Source organism: Zootermopsis nevadensis, unplaced genomic scaffold (assembly GCF_977971745.1).
Source record: "Zootermopsis nevadensis isolate Lab colony 2312 unplaced genomic scaffold, Znev_1.0 Znev_ptg000001l, whole genome shotgun sequence".
Taxonomy (NCBI): domain Eukaryota; kingdom Metazoa; phylum Arthropoda; class Insecta; order Blattodea; family Termopsidae; genus Zootermopsis; species Zootermopsis nevadensis.
The window spans coordinates 19,979,504-20,004,737 of NW_028259133.1; the positions used below are offsets into that span (position 1 = coordinate 19,979,504).

Genomic DNA, 25,234 nt, shown 5'->3' on the forward strand with positions numbered 1-25,234 from the left:
AGCTACTAAGTAATCAAAGACAGTGAAAGGTTAAACCGGCTAGACCAGTAACTTGAACCACGTCTCTGGCGGAAGAGCTCGCCATTTCGTTAGTTTGACATGCAAGGAGCTTATCGGCGCAGTTCTCATATATATAACTTCAGAAAAATTCAGGTTTCAGATTAGGTTTTTAGACAGTGTCAAATAAGTTTGATTTTGGATCTAAAACTTCTTAACGATGGTGAAGAGTCAATTGAATAAAAATTTTCTTGGATATTATCCATCGTCTAGTAAATATAAAACGTAAAACGACGTTTCGGAGATGGGACTCTATCTCCGTCTTCAGGTTCCTACACAGTTGGGCCCACTAGATAGAGCTAATCCTCATCTCCGAAACGTCGTTTTTACGTTTTATATATTTTATTTACTAGGTGATGGATAATATCCAAGAAAATTCTTATTCTAATGACTCATAACCATCGTCAAGAACTTTTAGATTTTAGAATAAACAGCGATTATTTCCTTAAACAGCGTTAAACAGTTGATCTTGGTAACGGTAAAATGTAGTGTTTTCTTTGCGGTACGGACTGAATTTTTAAATATTATTTATGTTAAACATTAATTATTATATTGTCTAAATATGTATATGACAGAACTGTCACAAATTGTAACAAATATCTAAACTTTACTCTTTCTATTAGAATAAGAATTTTCTTGGATATTATCCATCACCTAGTAAATAAAATATATAAAACGTAAAAACGACATTTCGGAGATGATGATTAGCTCTATCTAGTGGGCCCAACTATGTAGGAACCTGAAGACGGAGATAGAGTCCCATCTCCGAAACGTCGTTTTACGTTTTATATTTACTAGACGATGGATAATATCCAAGAAAATTTTTATTCAAGTTTGATTTTCTCTTTAAATCAGACCGCTCAGTACCTTCTCACTAATATAGTTGAACGCAACTGTCAGTTCCCGGCTCTAGGCCTGGAACAGCATGACTCACTCCGAACAGCTACAAGGTTTTTCCTAATACGAATCGATCTTCGCTCCATAAAAACAATAAAATCTGCAGACCTGAATAAGCCATTGCTGTGGCTTTATGGTTTCCATAACACCATAGCCTCTTTCGTCTGGCAAACAGTCTCCAGTGTGTGTTTTTCTTGATGGTTATTGTCACAGGTGGAAGTTCATTAGTTTCATCAAAGCTAAAAGTGGAGACCTAACATTTCAGTGTATTTTTTTTTAAATTTAAGGTCAGTTGGGTTCAGATCCTACTAGTATTTTTATATAACGTTAAACATGGAATGAGCTCATTGAAGTCGTAACTCTTCAAAGTAATAGTTAAGAATTCCGTACCTCAAAGAAAGCACAGCGCTTCATCGTTTAAAAGATCATTTGGTTCATGCTATATTGAAATAATCGCGGCTACACAAAGAAACATACAAGACCCATAAATATAAAATTGCACAGTTACTCGTTTTTAAAGCTTGGCGGTGAGAGGGTTAAGGTTTAATATTCTTGTTAGGTTAGGTTAGGTTAGGTTAGGTTAGGTTTGTGTTGTGTTGTGTTAGGTTATGTTATGATGGGTTAGGTTAGGTTAGGTTTGTGTTGTGTTACGTTATGTTATGATGAGTTAGGTTAGGTTTGTGTTGTGTTAGGTTATGTCATGATGGGTTAGGTTAGGTTTGTGTTGTGTTAGGTTATGTTATGATGGGTTAGGTTAGGTTTGTGTTGTGTTACGTTATGTTATGATGAGTTAGGTTAGGTTTGTGTTGTGTTATGATGGGTTAGGTTAGGTTAGGTTAGGTTTGTGTTGTGTTACGTTATGTTATGATGAGTTAGGTTAGGTTTGTGTTGTGTTAGGTTATGTTATGATGGGTTAGGTTAGGTTTGTGTTGTGTTAGGTTATGTTATGATGGGTTAGGTTAGGTTTGTGTTGTGTTAGGTTATGTTATGATGGGTTAGGTATGGTTTTATTTAGTGTTTGTTAATTTTGTGTAGGTTGTGTTAGGTCAGGTCAAATTCGTAAGTAAATGTAAATTTCGCAACAAAGTAATTTGTGACTGTGTTATTCGTGCAGCTTATGAAGTGGGTTACATGACTGATTTAATTCCTAGTCGTGGCAGGTTTTAGGTGTTGTATTTATTAGCCAGTCGTAGTTTTCGTTGTAACAATGAAAGGAGAATTATTTGTACCGTCAATCACTGAACCTCAAGGACAATGACTGTGCAAACTCACAAATATGCTGTTAGTTTCTGACGTTTAATCGTGAGTCATGTCCTTTCTGGAGAATATTTCTTCAAGATTTTGGAACTTTATTTTTCTAATCCTTGTATGTGGATTGTCCTGTGACACCGCTATAATAACGCGGGGGCACATTTACGCGTCGAGTTGGATTAGAACTCACGACGTGATTGTTTAGAGTCCAGGACCCACGCTGTAGACCTCAGGAGTGTTGTGATTGTTGCTTTGTTGCAGAAATGCTCTGGGAACGTGTGCTTTTATATCGATTGTTCGTCTCGATGCTGAACCCTCTCGCCTGGCAGCAGATTCTCTATGATTCAGCCACAGAGATCAATATGAAAGACACTGTTTTTTTTTGTCTGTCATGAAATTGTGTACGAACAGCTTTATATCATTTGTGGATCTCCCCATGTTACCAACCAGTGTCAACTTAGAAGCTCTAATTTGTGAATTTGGAAGTAGATAAGACGCTTGAATTATTTGAAACGGAAGGAAAAAAGTGAAGGTGTTTTTGTAACCTTTTGAAGCTGACGTTCGTCTTGATGTTATTTAAACATTCAGTCCGTAACGAAAAGAAAATTCAAAACATAACCGTTACAAAAATCAGTCTGTTAATGCTGTTCTAACGCTGTATGTTGGTGATTATTATGTACGGTGAATGTCGCGAATTCGTGTTATGTAAATCGGCAGGCGTAGTAAACCAGTATCTTTAACCCAAGGCCACCCAATTCATGATTGTCCATATTTCGTTCTTTTTTTGGCGATGTCATTGTGAAACGAGAGTGACAATGTTTTTATTTCTTAACTCAGTCTTCGAAGTGATTGATGAATGGTTTTGTCAAAAAATGTCGCAACAATAAAATAAAATTATTCCCTTCATAATTGAGGATTCACTATTATTATAGTATTTTTCAGATGTCTAAAAATTCTTTGAACCAGCAGTCTTCAAAACTTCTTATGCGGGATGTCCCGGGTTCAAATCTCTGCCCTGAGACTATCCTGACTCAGGTTTGTGGTGGTTTTCCTCAGTCCGCCCAGAAATATCCGGAGTTGGGTTCCTACCGTGTCCTTCCACGTCCTTTCGGATTCATTATTCGTCAACCATCCTTATCATTTGAGGCTGTATACTGTCGGCGTCGATAAAGTGATTCATTAATGAATTAACGTCACACTAATAAGCAACGTGCAGATATAGGAATGTATTATCTAGAACTCACTACATGTTCACACAGAGGTTATCGTCAGGTGATTTCAGCAGTCGAAACATGTTGGTTATAGATAATGCATTTTGTATATTTCCACGTGTTGTGTTGTGATGATGTATTATTTTAGCAGTAAATTAATTTCCATGTATGTGTACATTTATTATGGTAGAATCCCCTTGAATTTCTGCCGTAATATTTCGCATTGAAATTGTTATTACCTGCTATGAGCGTTTATTTCTATCCGAAATTTGCCTTACGAGAAACTGTCTTTACTTTTTAATAGGAATGTAATTATTCAGCCAATTAAGATAAGTGCGTGTATATACTTAATATGTTGTCTCTTTTGTCAGGTGTCTGAACTGTCTCTCTTGAGTTGATGGAATGTGTTGGATGTTATGATGGCTTTTTATAAAAAAAGAATAATTTCGCTTTTTCAGCGCAAATCGTCATGCGTGTAATGGTTTTAATAGGTGTCATTATCTTTTAAATGCAGGTTTGAATTATGGCCACAACAGCTGGAACGTAACTGAGAGAAAGTAGTAGAACTTGTGACAATCGTTTACTTTTGGGATGATACCGGCGAGCGTTCTAATAGGCTAGGCATAAGTTACGTTGTAAAATTACGAAAAAATTTAGTGTCAAGCATTATGGTCTGTTCCAAATTAGAAATATTTATGAAATTATGAATCTCTTCAGACGTTTGGACGGAGTGTCAGACCGACGCAGAGCCTCTGACTGTACTGAACATAGCTCAGACCTGGATAAACATCTATGCCTCGAGTGAGATTCAAATCCACGATCCCAGTGTTTGAGCAAAACTTTCACCTTAAGCAGTGCTGTAACTATGACAGGCTTAAATAAGTAATTTGTACGTTGATGGATATTTATTAAGCGTTCGTTGGTTTTCCATCTCTCATGAAACTAAAGTTAATTGGCGGTAGCCAATCTTTGTGTGTGGGTTTTAATGCCATTGTACCTTATGTTGAATTCGAAGTTGTGTTTGGGACTTTACGTATGTCTTTTATAAAATGACTCAAAAAATAGTGTTTACTTTGCGGGCTGGACGACCGGGGTTCGAATTCTGGCTGACTTCGGGACCCGCCCTTCTCGTATCAGGTGGTTACCGGAGGTTCGTTCCTGCAGGTGGAAAGAGGCCGAAAGGTGGACTTAGTGCCAAGGTTTGGAATGGGTGGAGCTGTGCTACCACTCCTCCATACGTCTTCTAGGTGCTTGGTTATGCATCTGGGATAATTTGATCTGAAAAATGGGAGAATTATGCGAAACTTTTATCCTGACAAAGGCCAGTGGTTCTTTTACTTGAGAGCAGAAATGTCTGTCTGGCCAGTGAGATGGGTGTTTGTCGGTATTCATTCTCGCCTTGGTTCGGATAGACAAGGAGATAGATAACCCACGAACATAATTTTCACCTTGCCTTGCGTTACAGGCTGGTCCATACATAATTTATTCTCGTTTTGTGCCTTTATATGCTGTTTTTGGTGTTGGAGTGACTTACATTATCCGGGGAAAAATCCAGGAACGGAAACTCGTATTGACCCCAGAGTATTTTTTTTTTTTACAAGAAACATTTTTCTCTCTTCCGTGAACGTTATTGTATGACATGTCGCCCAGACGTGTCTGTTAGGATGCATGCAAGCGTAAAATAGGATTCATTAGTTCTGATTAAGGCGTTTGCGTCAGACGTGACGAAATATCTCTTCATTGCATCTCGATTCTTAATTTAGAGACCACGTGTAAAGGAGAAACGTATTATATTATTTTATCTGTATTTTCTTATATCTCATCTAGTCCTTAACTGGTTTTTCTTTTAACTTTAGTGTCATATTAACAGCCCACCCTTTCAATTCATTGCCGTCTAGTAATTCATTTGTGGACCAATCAATAGCGGACTGAAGCTGTCTCTTTGTGGAAGGATGTCTACTTCCCTTTGACATTCTTGGTTTGCTTTTCTGAGAAAACGGCCACTGGGATGCTGCTACTGACGATAACGGTCCTGTTATTTTAGAAGGAAGATATTTTAACATAAACACATTCACTTATACGTGTGACTCAGCTTTGTGGTCAGAGCCAAGTATAACTTTTGCCTGACGAAGAGATTCTGTCACTATCTGGTGTAATTTTTGTTGTAGGATTCTTATTCTTCGTGTAATCATTGCACCGTTCTCCGTGTAGACAGTAAGCAACTCGTTATCTTTTTGTGTTCGGTGATATTAACTTTTAACGCTTAATGATAATCGTTTGTACCACCGGCTTTAACAATCGCTAAATATGCATTTTGTATTTACGTGTTTCGTAGGATTATCACTGTAAACAGCGATCATTTCCTTAAACAGCGTTAACCATTTGATCTTTCGTAGTGGTGGTTTTCTTCGCGGTAAGGACTGAATTCTTAAAATATTATTTAGACTGGCTTCGACTTCAAAGGGTAAACCAGTCGATCTTTGGAATGGTGAAGTGCTGTGTTTTCTTCGCGGTAAGGACTGAATTCTTAAAATATTATAGTTGAATACCTGGTGTGAAGAGAGATCTTTCCGAAACGAGGCGACCAGTCGGCCGTCTGTCTGAAGACCTGCGAAGAACGTTTTAGATACCAAGATGGCTGTCTTCAGCGTTGTTGCGACGTGTAATCTGGCAAATTTACTGAAATGTCGGAGGCGCTTGCTGACTGCATAGCCGAGGCGATACCTCTGAAACGTCGATAAAGTTCTGCCAGACTACAAAGCGCGACAACCCAGAAAACAGCCATGTTCATATTTGCTGCCGTGAAATCTCACTTCTTGGACGCCAATCCTAAAACGTAACTTAGAAAGTCTGTTTTGAGTTGGGGAAGTTTTTCAAGTGTAACTGAACAGGCCTTTGTGCCAAGGTTAGGTTTCAAGAACGTGATACAGACTGCATTAACAGCGTTTGATTAGTAATTAAATATTTTAAACAACTCCATTTGAAGGCTTTGTTTGTGTTTCTCAAATGCGAATTTCATTCGCTTTGTTTAGATAATTTGTGTCAACCTTGGTCTGCTACGTGATCGGCGTGTCGTGAATTAACTCTCCATTGTGATTTGTAATTACGTCAGTTCTGTGGACTAGCGTCGCAAAATAACAGCAGAAAAGTAGCTTACTTAGTCGCAGACACGTAAGTGTGCTTGCTGGCCGAACAGAGAATTACAATGTCCCGATGCTCAGAAGGCCGTGATTAATGTTTCCCCTGTTCATGTGAGCGGGTTGTATTTGTTCTGGGTAATATGTAAGCTTTCCGATTCGGTGGGAATATTTATAAGTCTACATATGTCACATAGCCACGGTGTCCTACCGGTTAGAACGCTGGCCTTGTAATCCTGGGGTCTCGGGTTCGATTCCCGGCGGTGCCCGAATTTATAACTTGTGTTGGACAAGGCCGTGGTCTAGGCAACACGGAGTTTTCCTCCGTGGCATCCCAACAATTACTCCATTCACACACAGAAGAAGGCAATGGCAAACCACTTCTGGATCATCTGCCAAGAACGTATATGAACAGGTCCCAGTCCGAGAAAAGGATGGAAGGATCCTGTTCATATGGACCTGTCGTCAGACAGAACACTAAATAATAATAAGATGAGGTGGTCTAGCGGTTAGAACTCTGGCCTTGTAATCCTGGGGTCTCGGGTTCGATTCCCGGCGGTGCCCGAATTTATAACTTGTGTTGGGCAAGGCCGTGGTCTAGGCAACACGGAGTTTTCCTCCGTGGCATCCCAACAATTACTCCATTCACACACAGAAGAAGGCAACGGCAAACCACTTCTGGATCATCTGCCAAGAACGTATATGAACAGGTCCCAGTCCGAGAAAAGGATGGAAGGATCCTGTTCATATGGACCTGTCGTCAGACAGAACACTAATTAAAACATATGTCACATACGTTACCTGAAGCAAATGTTGGTACTAAGTAATTTGGGGCAGATGTCTTGTGTGTGACGTTAATTTTAACTCTTTAGTGTTCGTGTATTAGCGATATCATGTAAAGTGTCCCTTGTCATTCCACTCTCTTAGGTTTGAGTAGACTGCACAATATGTAGGAGTAAATACAGGTAAGACTCTCGTTATACGCGGTCTTCGTTTTTGCATGTCTGGATTTATTTCAGTATCAAAAGATTTTAAAGCGTCTAAAGTTATCCAGGCTTCTCAGGGAATTTGATGTATGTGTTGAAGAATTCTGGCTCAGTTTTAACATCAAGATGACGATTTTTATACGTTTCCCGTTTTACACGTTTTCGTTACACGCGGTGATTCTCGCTGGAACGCGTTCCCCGCGTATAACGAGTCACTTGTATGTTGAATAAGGTGTCGTCCACCTTTTTGTAGGTGGGAGGGGGGGATACAAACTGACGGCGGAAAAAGCACGTGTTTATGCTGTACATTGAGATAAGTCGCTTGCCCGAATGGCCACTGGAAATGTGATTACCGCTTTGTGACTCAGAAAATGTTGAGAACCACTAATTTGAATACTTTGTGCCCAGTGTGGGAGCTGTTGAAGGTGAATGAACGCGACCTGATGAAACTCGGTCGGTGTAGGTCTGCTTCGTCACGGTTTTGAACCAGGAATCTCGATACATAAGTTTACGTAGAGAATGTTACTGAGACTCCCTCAGACCCAGGATGTAACTTCAGTGTACCATCTCGTAGTTAACACGTTTTGTGGTGTTTAACACCATACGCTGTTTAATTACGCGCGGACAGCGGATCACAAAGAGAGTATCAAAATGGAAACTAATTTCTGACTCAGACTGTATGTGCTCTGGTGTTTACTGGGTGTTACAGGATTTAAGACTGACAATGTTTAGTTTGTTTGCTGCTGTGATTCTTAAATGACTCACTCATCTTTGAACGTAAGGGACTATGTATCTCTCGCTTACACACAAATCTAGTGATTAAACTGGCATTTATGTAATACGCATCTGGGTTTGAGAGTAGCACTGATAGGTCTCAGGTTTTGTGTGTTATTTGTACAAAGCTTATAAAGATTGGGTCACTGATCTCGTTTGTTAGTCATAGCCTTAGTCAGTATGGTCCAAATTGTCTCTTCCGTCTGGCCATTGGGCTAAGAAACACTTCCTGGCACAATTTTTGAAAACAGGTACGCTGTTTTTGTTAACAGCGACAAATTACCATGTTATCGCCACGGTGGTCTAGCAGTTAGAACGCTGGCCTTGTAATCCTGGGGTCTCGGGTTCGATTCCCGGCGGTGCCCGAATTTATAACTTGTGTTGGGCAAGGCCGTGGTCTAGGCAACACGGAGTTTTCCTCCGTGGCATCCCAACAATTACTCCATTCACACACAGAAGAAGGCAATGGCAAACCACTTCTGGATCATCTGCCAAGAACGTATATGAACAGGTCTCAGTCCGAGAAAAGGATGGAAGGATCCTGTTCATATGGACCTGTCGTCAGACAGAACACTAAATAATAATAAGATGAGGTGGTCTAGCGGTTAGAACGCTGGCCTTGTAATCCTGGGGTCTCGGGTTCGATTCCCGGCGATGCCCGAATTTATAACTTGTGTTGGGCAAGGCCGTGGTCTAGGCAACACGGAGTTTTCCTCCGGGGGCTTACCAGGTTTCTCCATTCACACACAGAAGAAGGCAATGGCAAACCACTTCTGGATCATCTGCCAAGAACGTATATGAACAGGTCCCAGTCCGAGAAAAGGATGGAAGGATCCTGTTCATATGGACCTGTCGTCAGACAGAACACTAAATAATAATAAGATGAGGTGGTCTAGCGGTTAGAACGCTGGCCTTGTAATCCTGGGGTCTCGGGTTCGATTCCCGGCGATGCCCGAATTTATAACTTGTGTTGGGCAAGGCCGTGGTCTAGGCAACACGGAGTTTTCCTCCGGGGGCTTACCAGGTTTCTCCATTCACACACAGAAGAAGGCAATGGCAAACCACTTCTGGATCATCTGCCAAGAACGTATATGAACAGGTCCCAGTCCGAGAAAAGGATGGAAGGATCCTGTTCATATGGACCTGTCGTCAGACAGAACACGAAATAAATAAAAATGCTCGCATATAAATTTTGTTGACATTTGTATTTTAAATATTCTGCTGTAACAGCTTGTATCATACAATTTTTACGTTGAAGAATTACACTTTTCTGTAGGATTTTAAAATCTATAGCTTGTGTGGAACTTGTACGTAAAACAGCCGACGACATGAAAATCGTGTTTTTTATTTTCAAATCTTTCGGCTGAAAGAAAACAGATAAAGTTATAGTAACTTGTAACAACATTAAATAACTTCGCGAGCCTGGTTATAAGTGGTCGCGAGTCGGATGTGGCATGCGGTCCTCAGATAGTACAACGCTGGCTTTATGGAATATGTTTAAAGCTAGTGTTCTCCGCTTAGTTTAATTTCAAATTGATTTTTCGTTTGTTATCCTCGCAATTTGTGTGTAAGTGGTAAATTATAACATTATTCGGCCAATAATTTATTACAATTTCTTGTGCAGAGAAAATAGTAGGTCAGATCGCTGAAGAATTGAGTGCGAAATAACATTCCCTTCTCATAGAGTTCTGAAGTGGTTTCTTGATACTAGAGACGTGATTATGTTGTGTGCTCGTAGACTCTTCATTTCTTTGAGAATTCGTACGCGTAGGTAAACATGTGGAGTTTAACATATTTTTTAATCTGCGTGCTTCGGAAAGTTTACTTTTAATTTAAAGAAATCTAGGTCAGATTACTCTAAGGTATTCTTATTTCATGATAGGAGCTTCTGTAAATATTATTTTGCTTTTGAAGCTCAAATTACGTTTTCTGACTTGTACTCTGAGTATGTTTCGGATTTCAGCGAGTAAGACTGGTAATAATAACTAATTAACTAACTAGAGGTACAAACTATGAAGTCTCTCATTTGTAATTAACCCTCACTTAGGTACACAGTACTTTGTTGTTGAGCAGTCGAGGATTTTGAAATTTGTCTACGTATGTGGACTCACGCTCACTGGTCGATTCGCGTACTAACGACACTTCTATGAATATTGTCCACTCGAAGGTATTAGCCGTATTATTTGCGTTTAGGTAAGAAAATAATGGTAAAATATCAGAGTAGCTGAAGGAATTGTGCAAGAAATAGTCGTTAGAGACGAGCTGCAGTGAACTGGGGTGTTGTCTTAGCTAGGCAATTGTCCAAAGTGGTAATCTCTAAATCTTTGTTTTCCTAGTGGGTCGTTGTTCGATTGGATGTCATCCAGTAAGGCAATTTGACGCATGGAAATGTTTCGGTGTGATTCATTAATGTAATTAAGCCCCATATTACAAGGTCGAAGGCATATCAGGTGCGGCTGGGGAAAATTAGATTTCCACGGTGTATTGTGATGTTATGGAATGTGGGCCAACACTTTCCTTCTAGTGGAAAATCGACTTACCTGTATTAGTACACAATATTTATAGTTACTTTTGTTATGAACTATCTTAATATGTGTGATTTTGAATTCCGTAGTAATTGTAATCAGGTTTGAGTGGATTTTATTCCTATACCCGTGAAAAGTAAAGGAAGCTGTGATCTAGGACAGTGGTATTCAACCTGGGGTACGCGAAGACATCTTAGGGGGTACGTGAAATTTAAAAAAATATATATTATTTTATGATGAACACTGAATAATCAGTAATGTAATTGATTTAATTTATTTTAGATGTAGATTATATACTATGTATAACTTGAATTATACACCAACAACTTTGGGGGTACAGAGTTTAAGAGAAATTATATCTGGGGGTACGCGAACAAAAAAGGTTGAATACCACTGGTCTAGGATACAAATTTAAATTACTGACTATGACAAAAATTTGGAATGAATATTGTCTTTTAGTATTCGCCAGTTTCACATTGCACCAGTAGTGAATATGCGTGAATATTTGCCTGTCTTCGAAGTATATTGACAGGTATTGTTTTAATCGATAGTATAATTTGGCACATCGATTTAATTCTTCGCTCCATAGCAGGACCTCTGCCTCGGTGTAGCCGTTTGATTTCTTATGAGGTTTTACTTTTAAGTTTCAGTACGCTCTTGGCTAGCTCACATCAGCGTTATTTTATGACACTAATAACAGCTCGCCAGTTACTATGGCCAGATGTGTCAATTGCACTGATGGATCTGCAACTTCGTCACGTTTGACGTTAGAGCGATGAGTTAGCAACTTTGTTCTGATGAGGTTTCATTCATTTGATCTACCTCAGGCCTGACATTTTTGAAAACACGTGTAGCCAAGTTGTGAATCCTTGATGATAATGTCGAACCATTATCGGTTTATTGTATTAGTATTGAGGTGAAGAGAAGGTTATTTGTTGTTGGAATATCTCGTTTCAGTGTGATGTGCCATTTACAGGTGTCCTTAAAAACGCGTACACGTTATAATACTGAATAGTACGAAAGCGAAACTTGGTGAGTGGGAAAGCCAGAAAGAATAAGGGTGGAAGCATTTGAAATGTTGAAAATTAAGTGGACTTATAAAGTACGAAATGAGGATAGGCGAAGGAAGAAGTCTGTGGAGAAATCTTACGAGAAGAAGAGAGAGGATGGGGGGACACATTCTGAGGCACCCAGGATTGGTTACTTTGGTAACGGAAGGAACAGTTGAAGGGAGGAATTGTAGGGGGAGACAAAGATTGGAATATGTGACGAAGATTTTTGAGGATGTGGGTTGCAAAAACTATTTGGAAATGAAGAGATTGGCGCGAGATAGGCGAAAATGGAGGACCACATCAAACCAGTCGAAAGACTGATGAACAAACAAACAAATCTTGTTATCTATCTCGGTCTGCTGTGCTCACGAGGGAAACGTAGTGTGTTCTACACGTAATAGATGGCACCGCAGTATCATTTCCATTAACTTGAGATACGTAAAAATGGCTGAGGGTCGATTGAGTTTTGTGCAACGCGGAGATTGAATGTGTGTGTATATACATCTTTTTGGAACAACCTATATGTATTCACGTTCATGCAATTAAAACAAACGCTACTAATACAATACCGCTCATACTTTGAAGTGATAATATCAAAGTTTTTGCTGTTCTCTTTTACATCCGGGTTTTACAAATTAACGTGAGATGATTATTCATTTGTGTGCCTAAACAAATACCGAATGTTGGCTGTACCTACGGCGCCAAAGTCCAGATCATCGTCGTCGTATGAGTTTGTTTATTATGCTTCATGTTATATTCTGTGTGTATTTCCGTTCACCGTATTGAACAGAATTACATATTAAATTGCGGGCTCACGGGGTGAAGGGGTCGTAGGAGGAGACAGTCTTTTATCGTCTCTTTTAGTGGGAGTAGTATTTAATACTTGAAGCGAGTTCAATTAAAACTGTGGGAGGTCGAGGTCTAACCGCAATCGACGGGCAGACGGACGGCAATGTGTTCTGAGTGGGTGGCTGCCTGCCTGGCTGGTTTGTCTGGAGACTCGTCCTCTTATTTGGTGGAAGAATGTTTGGTCTGCCTGCCTGCCTACCCTTGCTTGATGCATTGGTGTTATCCACCACCTCAAACCTTTTTTGCTTTCCTCAAGGCCATGCACAGGAGCCTCCTACAGACCTTTTAGTCTCCGTGGTTTTTTTTAAAATCTTTTACCACACATTGATAGGTCTTCATACAGGCACAGGGGTGTGTAACGTTTTAGCCTACTTTTCTTTCATTGAAGGGGAACAACTTTTGAACCAAATTGAGCGATTTTTTTTATCAATTTTGGTGTGAATGTTGTGCCATCGGAGGCTGTCCGAGTCTGGAACCTTTTTAATTTACTAATGTTGGTAATAACATCATAGCGGAAGAAGAAACTTACGTCATACAGTGACGTAAGATAATAAATAGGAGATGGAAGATGAAACTTTCAAAGATTTTTTTTGGAACGTATAATTCCTATGTGATGGATGCATTAAATCTCAATTTAGTTTTTATTTTGATGACCGTAGCAAATGAACCATTGTGTAAATATGGTTTCGACATGAAACATAAACCCCTACACTCAAGTAAAATTTTCCCTCGTACTTATTAACCATCACCCCGGGAAGACGTATGGTGTCGTGGAGGTATAACTCCACCTTTCTTTGACCTCGGCACCGGATGGAGGTGAGTGGTCAGCTTCACTTCCTGGTCGCTTAATCCCGGGTTCTAATCGGGTAGGAAGCTGGGTAAACACGTTCACTTTCTGTATGAATTTCTGTCAGCAGTGACAATGATGGCGGCGATGCGAACGTCTGAATTAAAAATCTGGCAGATTTATCATTTGACAGAATTTCTCTTTAATAATAATAGTCATAACAGAAATTACCATTTGAAACCGTGTGTTCGTACCTCAAAGAAAACACAACGATTTTCAGTTAGAAAAAACAGTTGCTTAATAAATAATAACTATTTATTCTGAGTGTGTGGTAACCAGAAGTAACATTTTGACAGCTGTAGGGTGTGTGCAGTTTCACTTTGACTAGGATTGCTTGGGGTGAGCATGTGCGCAAGTCCAGTACGATAACACTTCAATTACATTGAATTGTAGGTTATAAATTTACGCAAATAGTTTATTTCATACGATAGTAACATAAGATTTTTATTACTGGGTGTCTTTGTAATAGGATTTTTTCATTTGTGCCTAGAAATTCTTGTAGGCTCACAATTTTTTACTACCCTCAGGGTCTGAATGTGAAGATGGACGTAAGAAAACTGTGAACAAAACACATTCCACTTTTTTTCAAGGACGGTCCATCATTCGTTTTACCTGACTTGGCCTCGCACAATTAAGATTATCCCAGAAGTATCGGCTAAGATGTGGGGAGGGTCTTTCTTCAGATCGTGAGAAAAAAAATGTTAATATTAATCCTGGCATATAAATGGAACAAGTTAGAAAATGTACGCGTAGCCTTCCAGTGAGACCCGTTAGCCAGAATTTTAATCTTTGATTTTTGTGAATGTTTCTGAAATTCCCCGTCCGCCTATTTCCGCGGGCAAAGACTTGGATAGTTTTATTCAAAGTTTTCGTTAATGGCTTTGAAGTGTCGACATCCCAGCTGTACATTAACGGACGACGTCTAATTCTTATTCTGGTCTTCTGGGTTTTGACGCCGTGTGGACTAGTTGGTAGGTACCAACATTTCGGAGGTACATACTGCTTAAATCTTCAGTATTTTGGTTTGAAACGTTTATATCTCGCTACAAGTAAGAATGTAATTAACAGGTTTACTGCCATTAGAATATAATATTTCGACGTCTAGTGCTATATTGAGGGAGAACTCGCGTGTGCTTCCAATATGTGACTAAACTCAGATGAACAGTTCTGTGTGGTTCCGAAGGAAAACAGTTTACAACGGACCTCGCCTCATATATGACGTTTCGGATTTCCTGGACTATGGATTGGAAGGAATGAGCCGAATTCCTGGCTGCCAGGTGCTAACATGACAGTCAGCAGCTACAGATTCCTGTGGTGATAGCTGAAGAATCTCGCACGCCACATTCTCTCACCTGACATTGCAAAACTGAGGCGTAAAATTCCCCTTGTGGTTGCTTTGTAGCCACAGAGACGCCATGCCTTCGAAGGTGTCCACATGGAAACACCAAAATTTTAACTGTTGTGTGTTGTAAATTGACAGAATACGCGTGGTTATTTAAATTCATTTTAATATGCCCGTCGTATTGGCAACTGTTTGTAATTCACCGAGTTTACTTTTAAATCTGAGGTTTGAGGTTTTTCACGGCGACGAATATGAATGTGATGGAGGCAGTAAGCACCTCTGAAACGTCGGATAATTTCTACCAGACCATGCGGCGAATATCCCAAAAGGCGATCATGTTTAAATTGTGACTGTATTTGGGTGTCGATTGTGGTGTTTTGGGTCATGACGTCTTATAGTTTTGTAGATGGTTACTTGCAGATTATGCGAAACCAGATGCATAAAAATACACCCTTTTACCGTTGTCGAAACCTCATTTATTTTCATTAACGTTTTATATTAATTAGTTTGAAATGCGAATGAACCATTGTATGTAGTCTACAACGGAATTTGGCAGCCCTGTTGTGAGAATTATGTTCAGTTCCACGAGTGGAGTTCAAGCAATTTGTTGATAACGTTGATATGACGCACTGGCATTCCGTCTCGTCTCCTGGACTGCAGAGCCTTCGACAAGCTTTGAACGCAAGTATAATAGCTGTTCCTAACAACAGGGCTGACGTGGGTGTTCATCCTCCACATGAATGGCTGGCTGTCCTTTCAAACTCATTCACATTTGGCTTTATCTTATATTATTCTTGGTTATCCTTCGCAGCTTTTTGTAGCTACAGATCACTGATTTGTTTTGTTTCTGCCTGGTGTCGAGATTTCTCGTCGTGTGTCGTAACACTTGCGAAATGAAATGACGAACGACTCTTGGCATTTGGGTTTATAGTTCCATCATTAAAGCCATAACATTCAAGTCTTCAGTGCAGTAAAACGTTTGGTTCGCACGTTTTTAGTTCGATTTGAAGTAGGTGGTTTGCCATCGTATTGCAGTTGGTACCGAATTTCACATGATTGTCAGTGTCTTTGTCATTCGCGCATTCTTTTGTATTCTCAGTTCTTTAAAATCAGTCCCACGTTCTTTTTTATTTTGACTGTGAATTTAGTCCAAAGATCGTGTTGCATTTCATATGAGTCTCGCTGTAAACAGCGATTATTTACTTTTATTATTATTATTATTTAGTGTTCTGTCTGACGACAGGTCCATATGAACAGGATCCTTCCATCCTTTTCTCGGACTGGGACCTGTTCATATACGTTCTTGGCAGATGATCCAGAAGTGGTTTGCCATTGCCTTCTTCTGTGTGTGAATGGAGTAATTGTTGGGATGCCACGGAGGAAAACTCCGTGTTGGCTAGACCACGGCCTTGCCCAACACAAGTTATAAATTCGGGCACCGCCGGGAATCGAACCCGAGACCGCAGGATTACAAGGCCAGCGTTCTAACCGCTAGACCACCTCATCTTATTATTATTTAGTGTTCTGTCTGACGACAGGTCAGGTCCATATGAACAGGATCCTTCCATCCTTTTCTCGGACTGGGACCTGTTCATATACGTTCTTGGCAGATGATCCAGAAGTGGTTTGCCATTGCCTTCTTCTGTGTGTGAATGGAGTAATTGTTGGGATGCCACGGAGAAACCGGGGAAGCCCCCGGAGGAAAACTCCGTGATACCTAGACCACGGTCTTGTTTCTTAAACAACATTAATCAATTTATCTGTTCAATGATTAATTGTGTTCTCTATGCGGTACTGACTGAATATTCACGTTACGTAGAATTATTGTTTCGGTGAGCATCGACTTGTGCCCTTGTTGGTTGGAAAATCGGAATCAAACCGTTGGTGCGTCGAGTCGTGAAATAGCAACACTTCGGTGTTCTTATCGTGCGTTTTAATGTCATGAGAATGCGGAGGCCTGCGTCATTTTATTAACTTCATATTATTTCTGGAACCCCTCATTGCTCCCTACGAAATGTTACGTTCTGTATGCCTGTGAAAATTGATTCCTCGCGTGGGGAGATTACAGATTGATGGCGTTCGAGAATTGGGCGCTAAGGAGAATGTTTCGACCCAAAAGGGAGGGATCCCAGGATGCTGGCGAAAACAGCTCAACGAACGGGGAATTTAGCACGCATGAAGGACTTGAGAAATGCGATCAAAATTTTTGTTTGAAATCATGAATGAAAGAGACTACTTGGAAGACCTAACGGTAGATGTGAATATAATATTAAAATGATTTTGAAGAAACGGGTTCCGAGGTTGGGGACTGGATTCATTTGGCAGAGGACATTGTTTAGTTAGAGGATTTTGTGAACACGGTGGTGAACCTTTTGATTCCATAAATGGTTGGGAAATTCGTGACCACCTGTGTAACTGACGTACATTTCATTAATTATCTGTGCCTCACTTCTTTGGAAGTGACGTTGGTAATAACCATTTCTGTCCAGTGAATGGTTTGTTGTGAGAGTCTGCAAGGGTTTGATTTTGAAGTAGGTTCATGTGTGGTTATCGCGTTGCTTAATTTTTTGTTCTGTCGGAAGACGCGGTTAGTTCAGCGTGGATAGCCGTGCAAGATCCTGGATTATCACTGAATGTCTCAAATCCAAAGGCGTTGAACTTGCAGGGTTTGAAGAACATGTGGTTAGCAGGCCCCGCTAATAAAAACCATGGTAACGGGCAATGCTCGTTCAACTGGGCTGCAGAAGTTTGACGTTGATGACGTCTGCAATGGGACGATCTGCATTTTGTAAGAGTGTGACGGGCACATGGTTACATCTTGAGACAGGGAGAAGTAATTATTAGTTTTTTATATACAGACCACCTACTATTGTTAGGACAGTGAAATGCAGACGGGTGGATGGTGGATGGCTCTGGCATGTTGAAAGGATGGGTGGAAATAAGGAATACATACAGAATTTTGATGGGGAAATCTCTTGGAAAACTCTACTTGGTAGAAAGATGAGAGATCAGGTCTGACATTAAGATGGAATTAAGGCAGACGCTTTGTGATAAGTGGATTCAGGTTCTGCTGCCAGAATCTGCCACTGTATGAGGAATTTACGAGACTATATAGCGAGAAAGTGATTTAAAACCCCCAAGAGGAATACCAATGAGGAGATGGAAGGGTCATATTAAGGGTTATCTTTAGTGAGATTGGTTGCGAGGCAGAAAGGTGGATGAAGTGGGTTCAGGGTTGTGTTTTCTGTGGCGGAGGGATTAAATTAGCACTCCTCATGTGGATGTGAGTTGATGTATGCATGGAAACACGGATGTCAGTGTGTCGTCTACTGCAGAGAAACTTCATGAGTTTATCTGTGATTTCTTACAAGAACTATGAGACCAAATGTCGCGTACGAGTGGTTAGCACTCCTTCTTATTCAGAAGGTCCCGGTTGCGAATCTCGTCTTGGAGAACGTATGTCCTAGCTGAGGTTTTTCATGGTTCTCCTAAGTTCCTTTAGGCAAATGTCCGGATAGTAGCTTGCCATAAAATAAGCAACGACCTCTTCCTTCCATATCCTTTTCAATTAATTATTCAGTGATTTGACACTGGCATTGTCTTTGAATAAACGAGCAGTTTCTGACCGCGCCTTGAGCGTTAATTCTGTAAGTGTCTGGCAGTGCGAGTTGCTGTCCATATCAGTGAGTCGATGAGGAAGGGTGAATGTTGTATCAGGTCTGGAAAAGGTTGAGAAGATTTTATTCTTAATAATAGTCTTATTGAGAGTACTTTTTTTTATTGTGTAGTGACTGTGTGGACGTACTTTGTATATACAGGACTGTGGAACAAAACAGATGTAGTTCTTTCTCTTGGCTTGATAACCACAATAAATCTTTCTGAATAGTTGTGGTCAATTTAGATTCTGTAGGGCATCCGGGCTTCTGTTAAATCTAAATATAATTCGTTGAATAAATTTTCCTTAGGTCCGCCATCGTCACATCAATTTTTAAGTGAAGTGTTCGCTTTGTGTTCCAAATGACGATGGAATAGTATGAAAAGCTGTTGGGAAGTTTTGGACGAGTGGCAAAGGACGAGGGGTGGGGGGGGTGACGTTCTGAAATCAAGGTAGACCCCAAACGATTTACATTCTTGTGTGTGAAGGAGAATTTTTTGAATCCACTTTGGGATTTTCAAGAGGATAGTATACTATAAGGTGTACTGTGTTAGTGAAATATTCACAAAGAAGCTCTTCAGTTGGTGGTTAGAGAAGGAGTAGGGGGGAATCTCTTATGAACAGACATGTAGTGGGGCTCTGTGATCTCTCAGCATGTCAGCTCTGACTGTTTAGTCAGGCAGGCAGTCAGGAGTCATGCAAAAAGCCCTCTTTACCGCGGATATTTCCACAGCTTTCTCTTAACGATGTGGATAGGGATTTTTATTTTCTTCCAAAGCTTGTCCAATGCGCGGGAACGACAAAGGAATCAAGAGAGATGGTAAAAGTCGAAAGCTCTTGATTCACTTTCCCCCCCTTATTTTTCCTTTGGGTAAGATCGAAAAGTGCAGATACTGTGCTTTGTATGTGCCAGTGTTTGTCTCTTAAACTGCACAAAAACATCTACTAAATGGTTAGAATGAAATTATGTTTTTATCTTACACCAATGCAGGGTTAATGCGGCTGGAGCGTGAAGCTGACCACTTACCTCCATCTAATACCGCGGTTAAGAATGATTGGACTACCAACCTACCCGTAATTCCTCAAACTTCTTCATGTTTAATTAAAGCGCGAGGGGTAACTTTCGCCAGTACTTGGTGATTGGCAAGTTCTTAGCTCATGGTCGTATCGTCATTTGAGAAATTCGACTTATTATATCACGTGATTATTTTCTGTACATTCAAGCACATGTGGTCTGTTTGAAATTGGCCACTACTGTTCCCTTCCTCATCTGTTGAATCCATCGTTCATATATCAACCTATAATTCAGTGGATCAACCTGGGGTACACGTACCCCCAGCGGTACGCGAAGACATCTTAGGGGGTACGTGAAATTTAAAAAAAAAAAATTATTTTATGATAAACACTGAATAATTAGTATTGTAATTTATTTAATTTATTTTAGATGTAGATTATATACTATGTATAACTTGAATTATACACCAACAAATTTGGGGGTACAGGTTGAAGAGAAATTATATCTGGGGGTACGCGAACAAAAAAGGTTGAATACCACTGCTATAATTCAACGCTGCATAATCAGTGTGAATTAAAAAGCGTCGTTAAAAAGACGAAGAAGGAAACACGGCCCCTAGTTATGTCTAGAAATAATAAGGCCTGGTATGTTGGTTTGTAGGTTGTCGTAGGTTTATAAAATGCCTTTAAAGTTTATTGATTCTTATAACTAAATTTGAAAACTTTTTTTTTCAGTTGGAAGAAAGTTGAAGAATCCATGTACATTTGAAGCCCTGTTTGCGAGGGGTGAGTATTAATTTTTTATTCTTAGCTGTTGGTTTACTTTCTTAAATAGGATAACAATGATGTATCTTGGTTTTTGACGCCTTGTAGACTTGTCTGTACATGCCGACGTTTCGGAGAAGCATACTATCTTCATCTTCAGAACTAGCGCCATGTAGACTCGTCAGATGCATCTGCAATGCGCCATCAGCACTTATATCTGTATTGTCATTGGCTGTAAGAAGTACTATGTCTCACTGCTACTGCACTTAATTTGTTATCAGATTTTCTTAGACGTTTAAAGCAGCGGAGTATAAATTTTTGTACCGACGTGTCTACGGGCTGGGTTATCTAGGTTTGAGTCCCGGTAAGGGCAAAAGATTTTTCTTCCGCCCTCCGCTGTTGGATCCATCAGCCCTCCTACCCCTTTCTTCGGGGGTAAAGTGACTGCTCCGTGTCGCTGACCACCCACCTCCATCTAGAAAGAACGGAGGCTTACCTCCAGTACCCCATACGTCTTCATAATTTGGTAGTTAATAAGTACCAGTAAGTTTTCTACATCACAAACAAGGCTCTGGGTCTCCTCGCGTGTTATTTATTTTATGAAAAGGAAAGAAAATTATTTTAGTTGTCGAAATGTATCATTTGCTTCGTTTTTAGGTATGACTCGTACACATTTGTAGCAGGCCATACTTAGCCTATATAATTTAGGTTTATCATCTCTGTTTTGGTAATAACGCGTTTTTGGTTTCATTAGTCTGGCGGAGTAGAACAGAAGTTATTTTACTTTAAGCAAAACGTGATTAAACGCTGCCCTCTACATGTGGGGAAGACTAACACGTCACTTGTCCTCCATTAATTTAATTTAATTTCGTTCATTACCGAGCTGCGTACATCCCGTGTCGCATGTGTACTCGCATTGCACCATTAGATGCCCAAAGTAAGACTTCGCGTTGTCACACATTTAATATTGAGGACCCTAGCGAGGTTGTTCACGCAGTTATGAGTGATTCAGATTACTCACGTACTAGACCAGTGGTATTCAACCTGGGGTACGCGAAGACATGTTAGGGGGTACGTGAAATTTAATTTTTCTTTATGATTAATCACTAATGTAATTAATTTAATTTATTTTAGATGTAGAATATATAATATGTATAACTTGAATTATACACCAACAAATTTGGGGGTACAAAGTTGAAGATAAATTATATCTGGGGGTACGCTAACCAAAAATGTTGAATACCACTGTACTAGACGACGTTCAGTAACGTTTGGGAGATATAATCCCTATTTTTGTTTCGTAATTTGTACATTCTGCCGCCCCATCGTGTTATTTGTTCCCTTGATTCATTTTTTTAACGACGTCGTATTAGGTCAAAAGGTTATTATCTACAACGCCTGTTATAAATAATTCCCCCATGCATAGTAGAATAAGTAAGACGTTCTTGAAGACGTTTGTAGTCTGTTTTAAGGTATTTTTTTTTGCCGGATTTAGAGAAGCCGCTTATCATTTCGGAACAGCTGGGCGATTATCAGCTTCTAAAGAAGGATTCTGCCTCATGCTGTTAAGAGCATTTCCAGGACGCCTGTTTACATGTCATTTTGTAGAGCGTCCTTTAGTTTTCGTTTTGAAATACGGTTTGCTGTGTGAGTGCTGCGTCTAATCTGAAAAGTGGCTCTTAGCAGCTGGCACTGAAAATGTTCCACGCGCCCTTGTAAACGATAAACGTAAGACATTCTGCTTCGTACATGGAAGTCTCGGCCACAAGTTCGAACAATATTGACGGAGTTGCGTTGTTCTGAGAGCTTTGTATGACTCGTGATTCAGGATTCAAGTTTTGATTAACTTCTGAGCGCGAGCTTTTGCATATTGAGGTTCGTTCTTGTCCAAAGGGAACAGTGAAGTTTTCAACTTGATAGACATCAAACTGAACACAAACTGAAGACGGGAAGGAATGAAATTACTTGAAACTGATGTTACAATCACGTTGAAAACATGGGGCTGATCTCACATGTAGAGGACTATTATTTTTACGTGTTTAAAGCCCGTTTAAAATCAACGGGGAAGTCTTCGGTCCTCACCTCCTTTAGTCTTTTCCACTTTTGTATGTTTACGTATTTTCCCGTCTTCTTCTCGTACTTTCCATTCTCATGATAAGAAAAATGAAAACTAAAAATCTTAAAAATCAGTAAAAATCAGTAATTCAGTTAAAAAGTTTATAACATAACACCTGATGATGGCTATATATAGCCGAAACATGTCGTAAATGTTCCACATGTAAATCGAGTACTCGATACGGAACGTAAAATGATATTTTAATCTTTTAATTATCTTATATTGTGATTGACGGCCAATTTTAATATATTTTTAATACTATTTAAAGTTCTGGTTGTGTAATAAACTAGCTAATTACCCTTCAATAATGACAAGAGAATCTACAGCACCTAGTAATAAATATTAACATATAAAGCCGAAAATGCCCTAATGGCATTACCATGGCAACAGTTGTACAAAAGTGAAACATCACGTAAGACTCAAAATTCCTTAAAGGCAAACGATTACCAGCCAACCAACACTTCCTTATTGGTTTATAGATGCAGTGTTCACGTCGTCCTTCATGAGATTCAAGTTGTTCTTTAAGTAAGACGTTGGGATTCAGTCTGTGTCCGCCCCCTGAAAGTAAAAAAATAGTTTTCAATGTACTTTTAATTCTGCAAGTATTTAAGAGTTACACCCCTTCAGAAGGGAAGAAAATTACAGTATCATTTGCAATTTATTTAAGCCTTGTATGACATCAGTAATCGGCCAGTGGGTCGAACACTCAGTGGGTACAATTTTAAACGCATTGGTATGTGATTGATCAGTGATGTCAGATTTTCGTAGATCATTTAACAGAAGCCTTGGTGCGTAAGGCTGCAGCAACTGTCTCTGGTGATTTGAGAGCGAGAGAAGTTTTTAAAACTAATTTGAGTAATACAGTAGTCATCACGGAAGGTCTCAGAATTTATGTTCGGCCTTGGTTTGGATCCCACATTCATGCTAAGCGAATCAGAAGTGGTATATGGAAATTTATTTATTTGTTTAGTGTTCTGTCTGACGACAGGTCCATATGAACAGGATCCTTCCATCCTTTCCTCGGACTGGGACCTGTTCATATACGTTCTTGGCAGATGATCCAGAAGTGGTTTGCCATTGCCTTCTTCTGTGTGTGAATGGAGTAATTGTTGGGATGCCACGGAGGAAAACTCCGTGTTGCCTAGACCACGGGCCTTGCCCAACACAAGTTATAAATTCGGGCACCGCCGGGAATCGAACCCGAGACTGATATAAAATGTTTTATTCTTAATACTTTTGATATTTGTGTTTTAGGGCAATACCCTCATCCATCAGACTCGAGCTTGATAATTAATTTGTAGTTAGTTACGGCTGTTTTAATTTTGAGTATGTGGTAAATTTGTTATGCTCGCTGTTACCGCATGTTGCATGTGGGACGCCAGGAATATGACAGTTATTGTTCAGAAATATGTAGGTCATATGCATTAATCGAGTTCGTATGTGAAGAATAATAATTTGTGTGTGACCAGGGCTGCAAATATTTTTGCTAAACTAAGGGATTATGTTTTTCGGTAGTCTTTTGTTATTTCGGGGGTCCCTGTAGAGTTCTTGATAAATCTGTGGCGTGTTCTGCTGTGTACAAAGTTTATCTCGACGAGAGATGTCTGTAATTAATAAGCAAGAGTGATGCAATTTTACACACTTCGTTGAGCTTGGAAATAGATGCTGTGATTGGATCGAAAGAGCTGCTCATCTCTCTGTTTGGCGTGGAATGCAATTTCTTTGTTGAACCAGAGAATCGCAATTAATTACTGAATACGTCACGAACGCCCCTCCACTATAGCTCATCGTGAATAGAATTACAGTCTCAATCCATGCGGAAGCTGAATTCTCTCATGTATGCGGGCCTAACGTTTAAATATATCATCAGTTTGTTCGCCCTTTGGATAGAGACGTGTTGGGAATCTGTTAAACTTTATACTAAAGAATAACGTTTCCCGTTCTTATTTTAATTCTGTGGGTTTGAATATGACATGTTTTCTTTCTTCAAAGAGACACGTCCTTTATAAGGTGCTCCAGATTTGTCTACCTGTGTGTCGCGAGCTCACCTCCATAACACTTAAATTCTTCAGAAGCTATTACCACTTTTTACACCAAAATGGCGGTCCTGCGAACGTATGCAGTGAAAGCGATACTAGCGCCACGCAATGTGTTATGAAATTTTGGCTAGTAATAAGTTGTAAGATAATATTTTCCTTTGAAAATTGTTTCCGCATAGAAATGTTCTCGAATGGATTAAGTTTCGATCCTGGGTGCTCCCAAGCGCGAAGTAGCTGTCTTTGCAGTATTTAAGTCTTACGTAATTTTCGGTTCAATCAATCCCTGAACCTTTTAAAGTCCAGTGGTAACTATATATACCATCTGTTTTAATAATTAGTAACTTCATTTTGTCCGCAGGATCTGCGGGTGAGCTACGTATGATTCTCACAGTAAACCGGTCATTTACCTAAACGGTGTTAACCAGTTGATCTTTGTAATGGCGAAGTGATATGTTTTCTTCGCGGTACGGACCCAATTCTTAAATACTGTTTAGACAGGATAATTTACTGTGTTGCATGATATCTTAAGCACATAGTCACGTGGCTTTAACACTTACCGTCTTTGTATAAAAGTGATAGTCACTTTTTTTTTCTCAATAAGTGGAGTACTTGTAAGATGAGGCAGGAAGTTTGAACTGGGCTCTGGTTTCCTCTACTTGAAGTACAAAGCTTGTCTTAAAATGTAAATATTTTATGAAGACTTTCGTGTAATAGGCT

General features: G+C 39.8%; 1 protein-coding gene across 3 annotated transcripts in view; it reads left to right on the plus strand.

Moving 5' to 3' along the window:
* brat (tripartite motif-containing protein brain tumor) overlaps positions 1–25,234 on the plus strand; it is a 125,544-nt gene that overhangs the window by 14,202 nt on the left and 86,108 nt on the right. For all 3 annotated transcript variants that reach the window (XR_015534361.1, XM_022060810.2, XM_022060811.2), the window contains exon 2: positions 20,333–20,383. The gene's annotated coding sequence lies outside the window, so the exon portion shown is untranslated. The remainder of the gene's footprint in view (positions 1–20,332; positions 20,384–25,234) is intronic.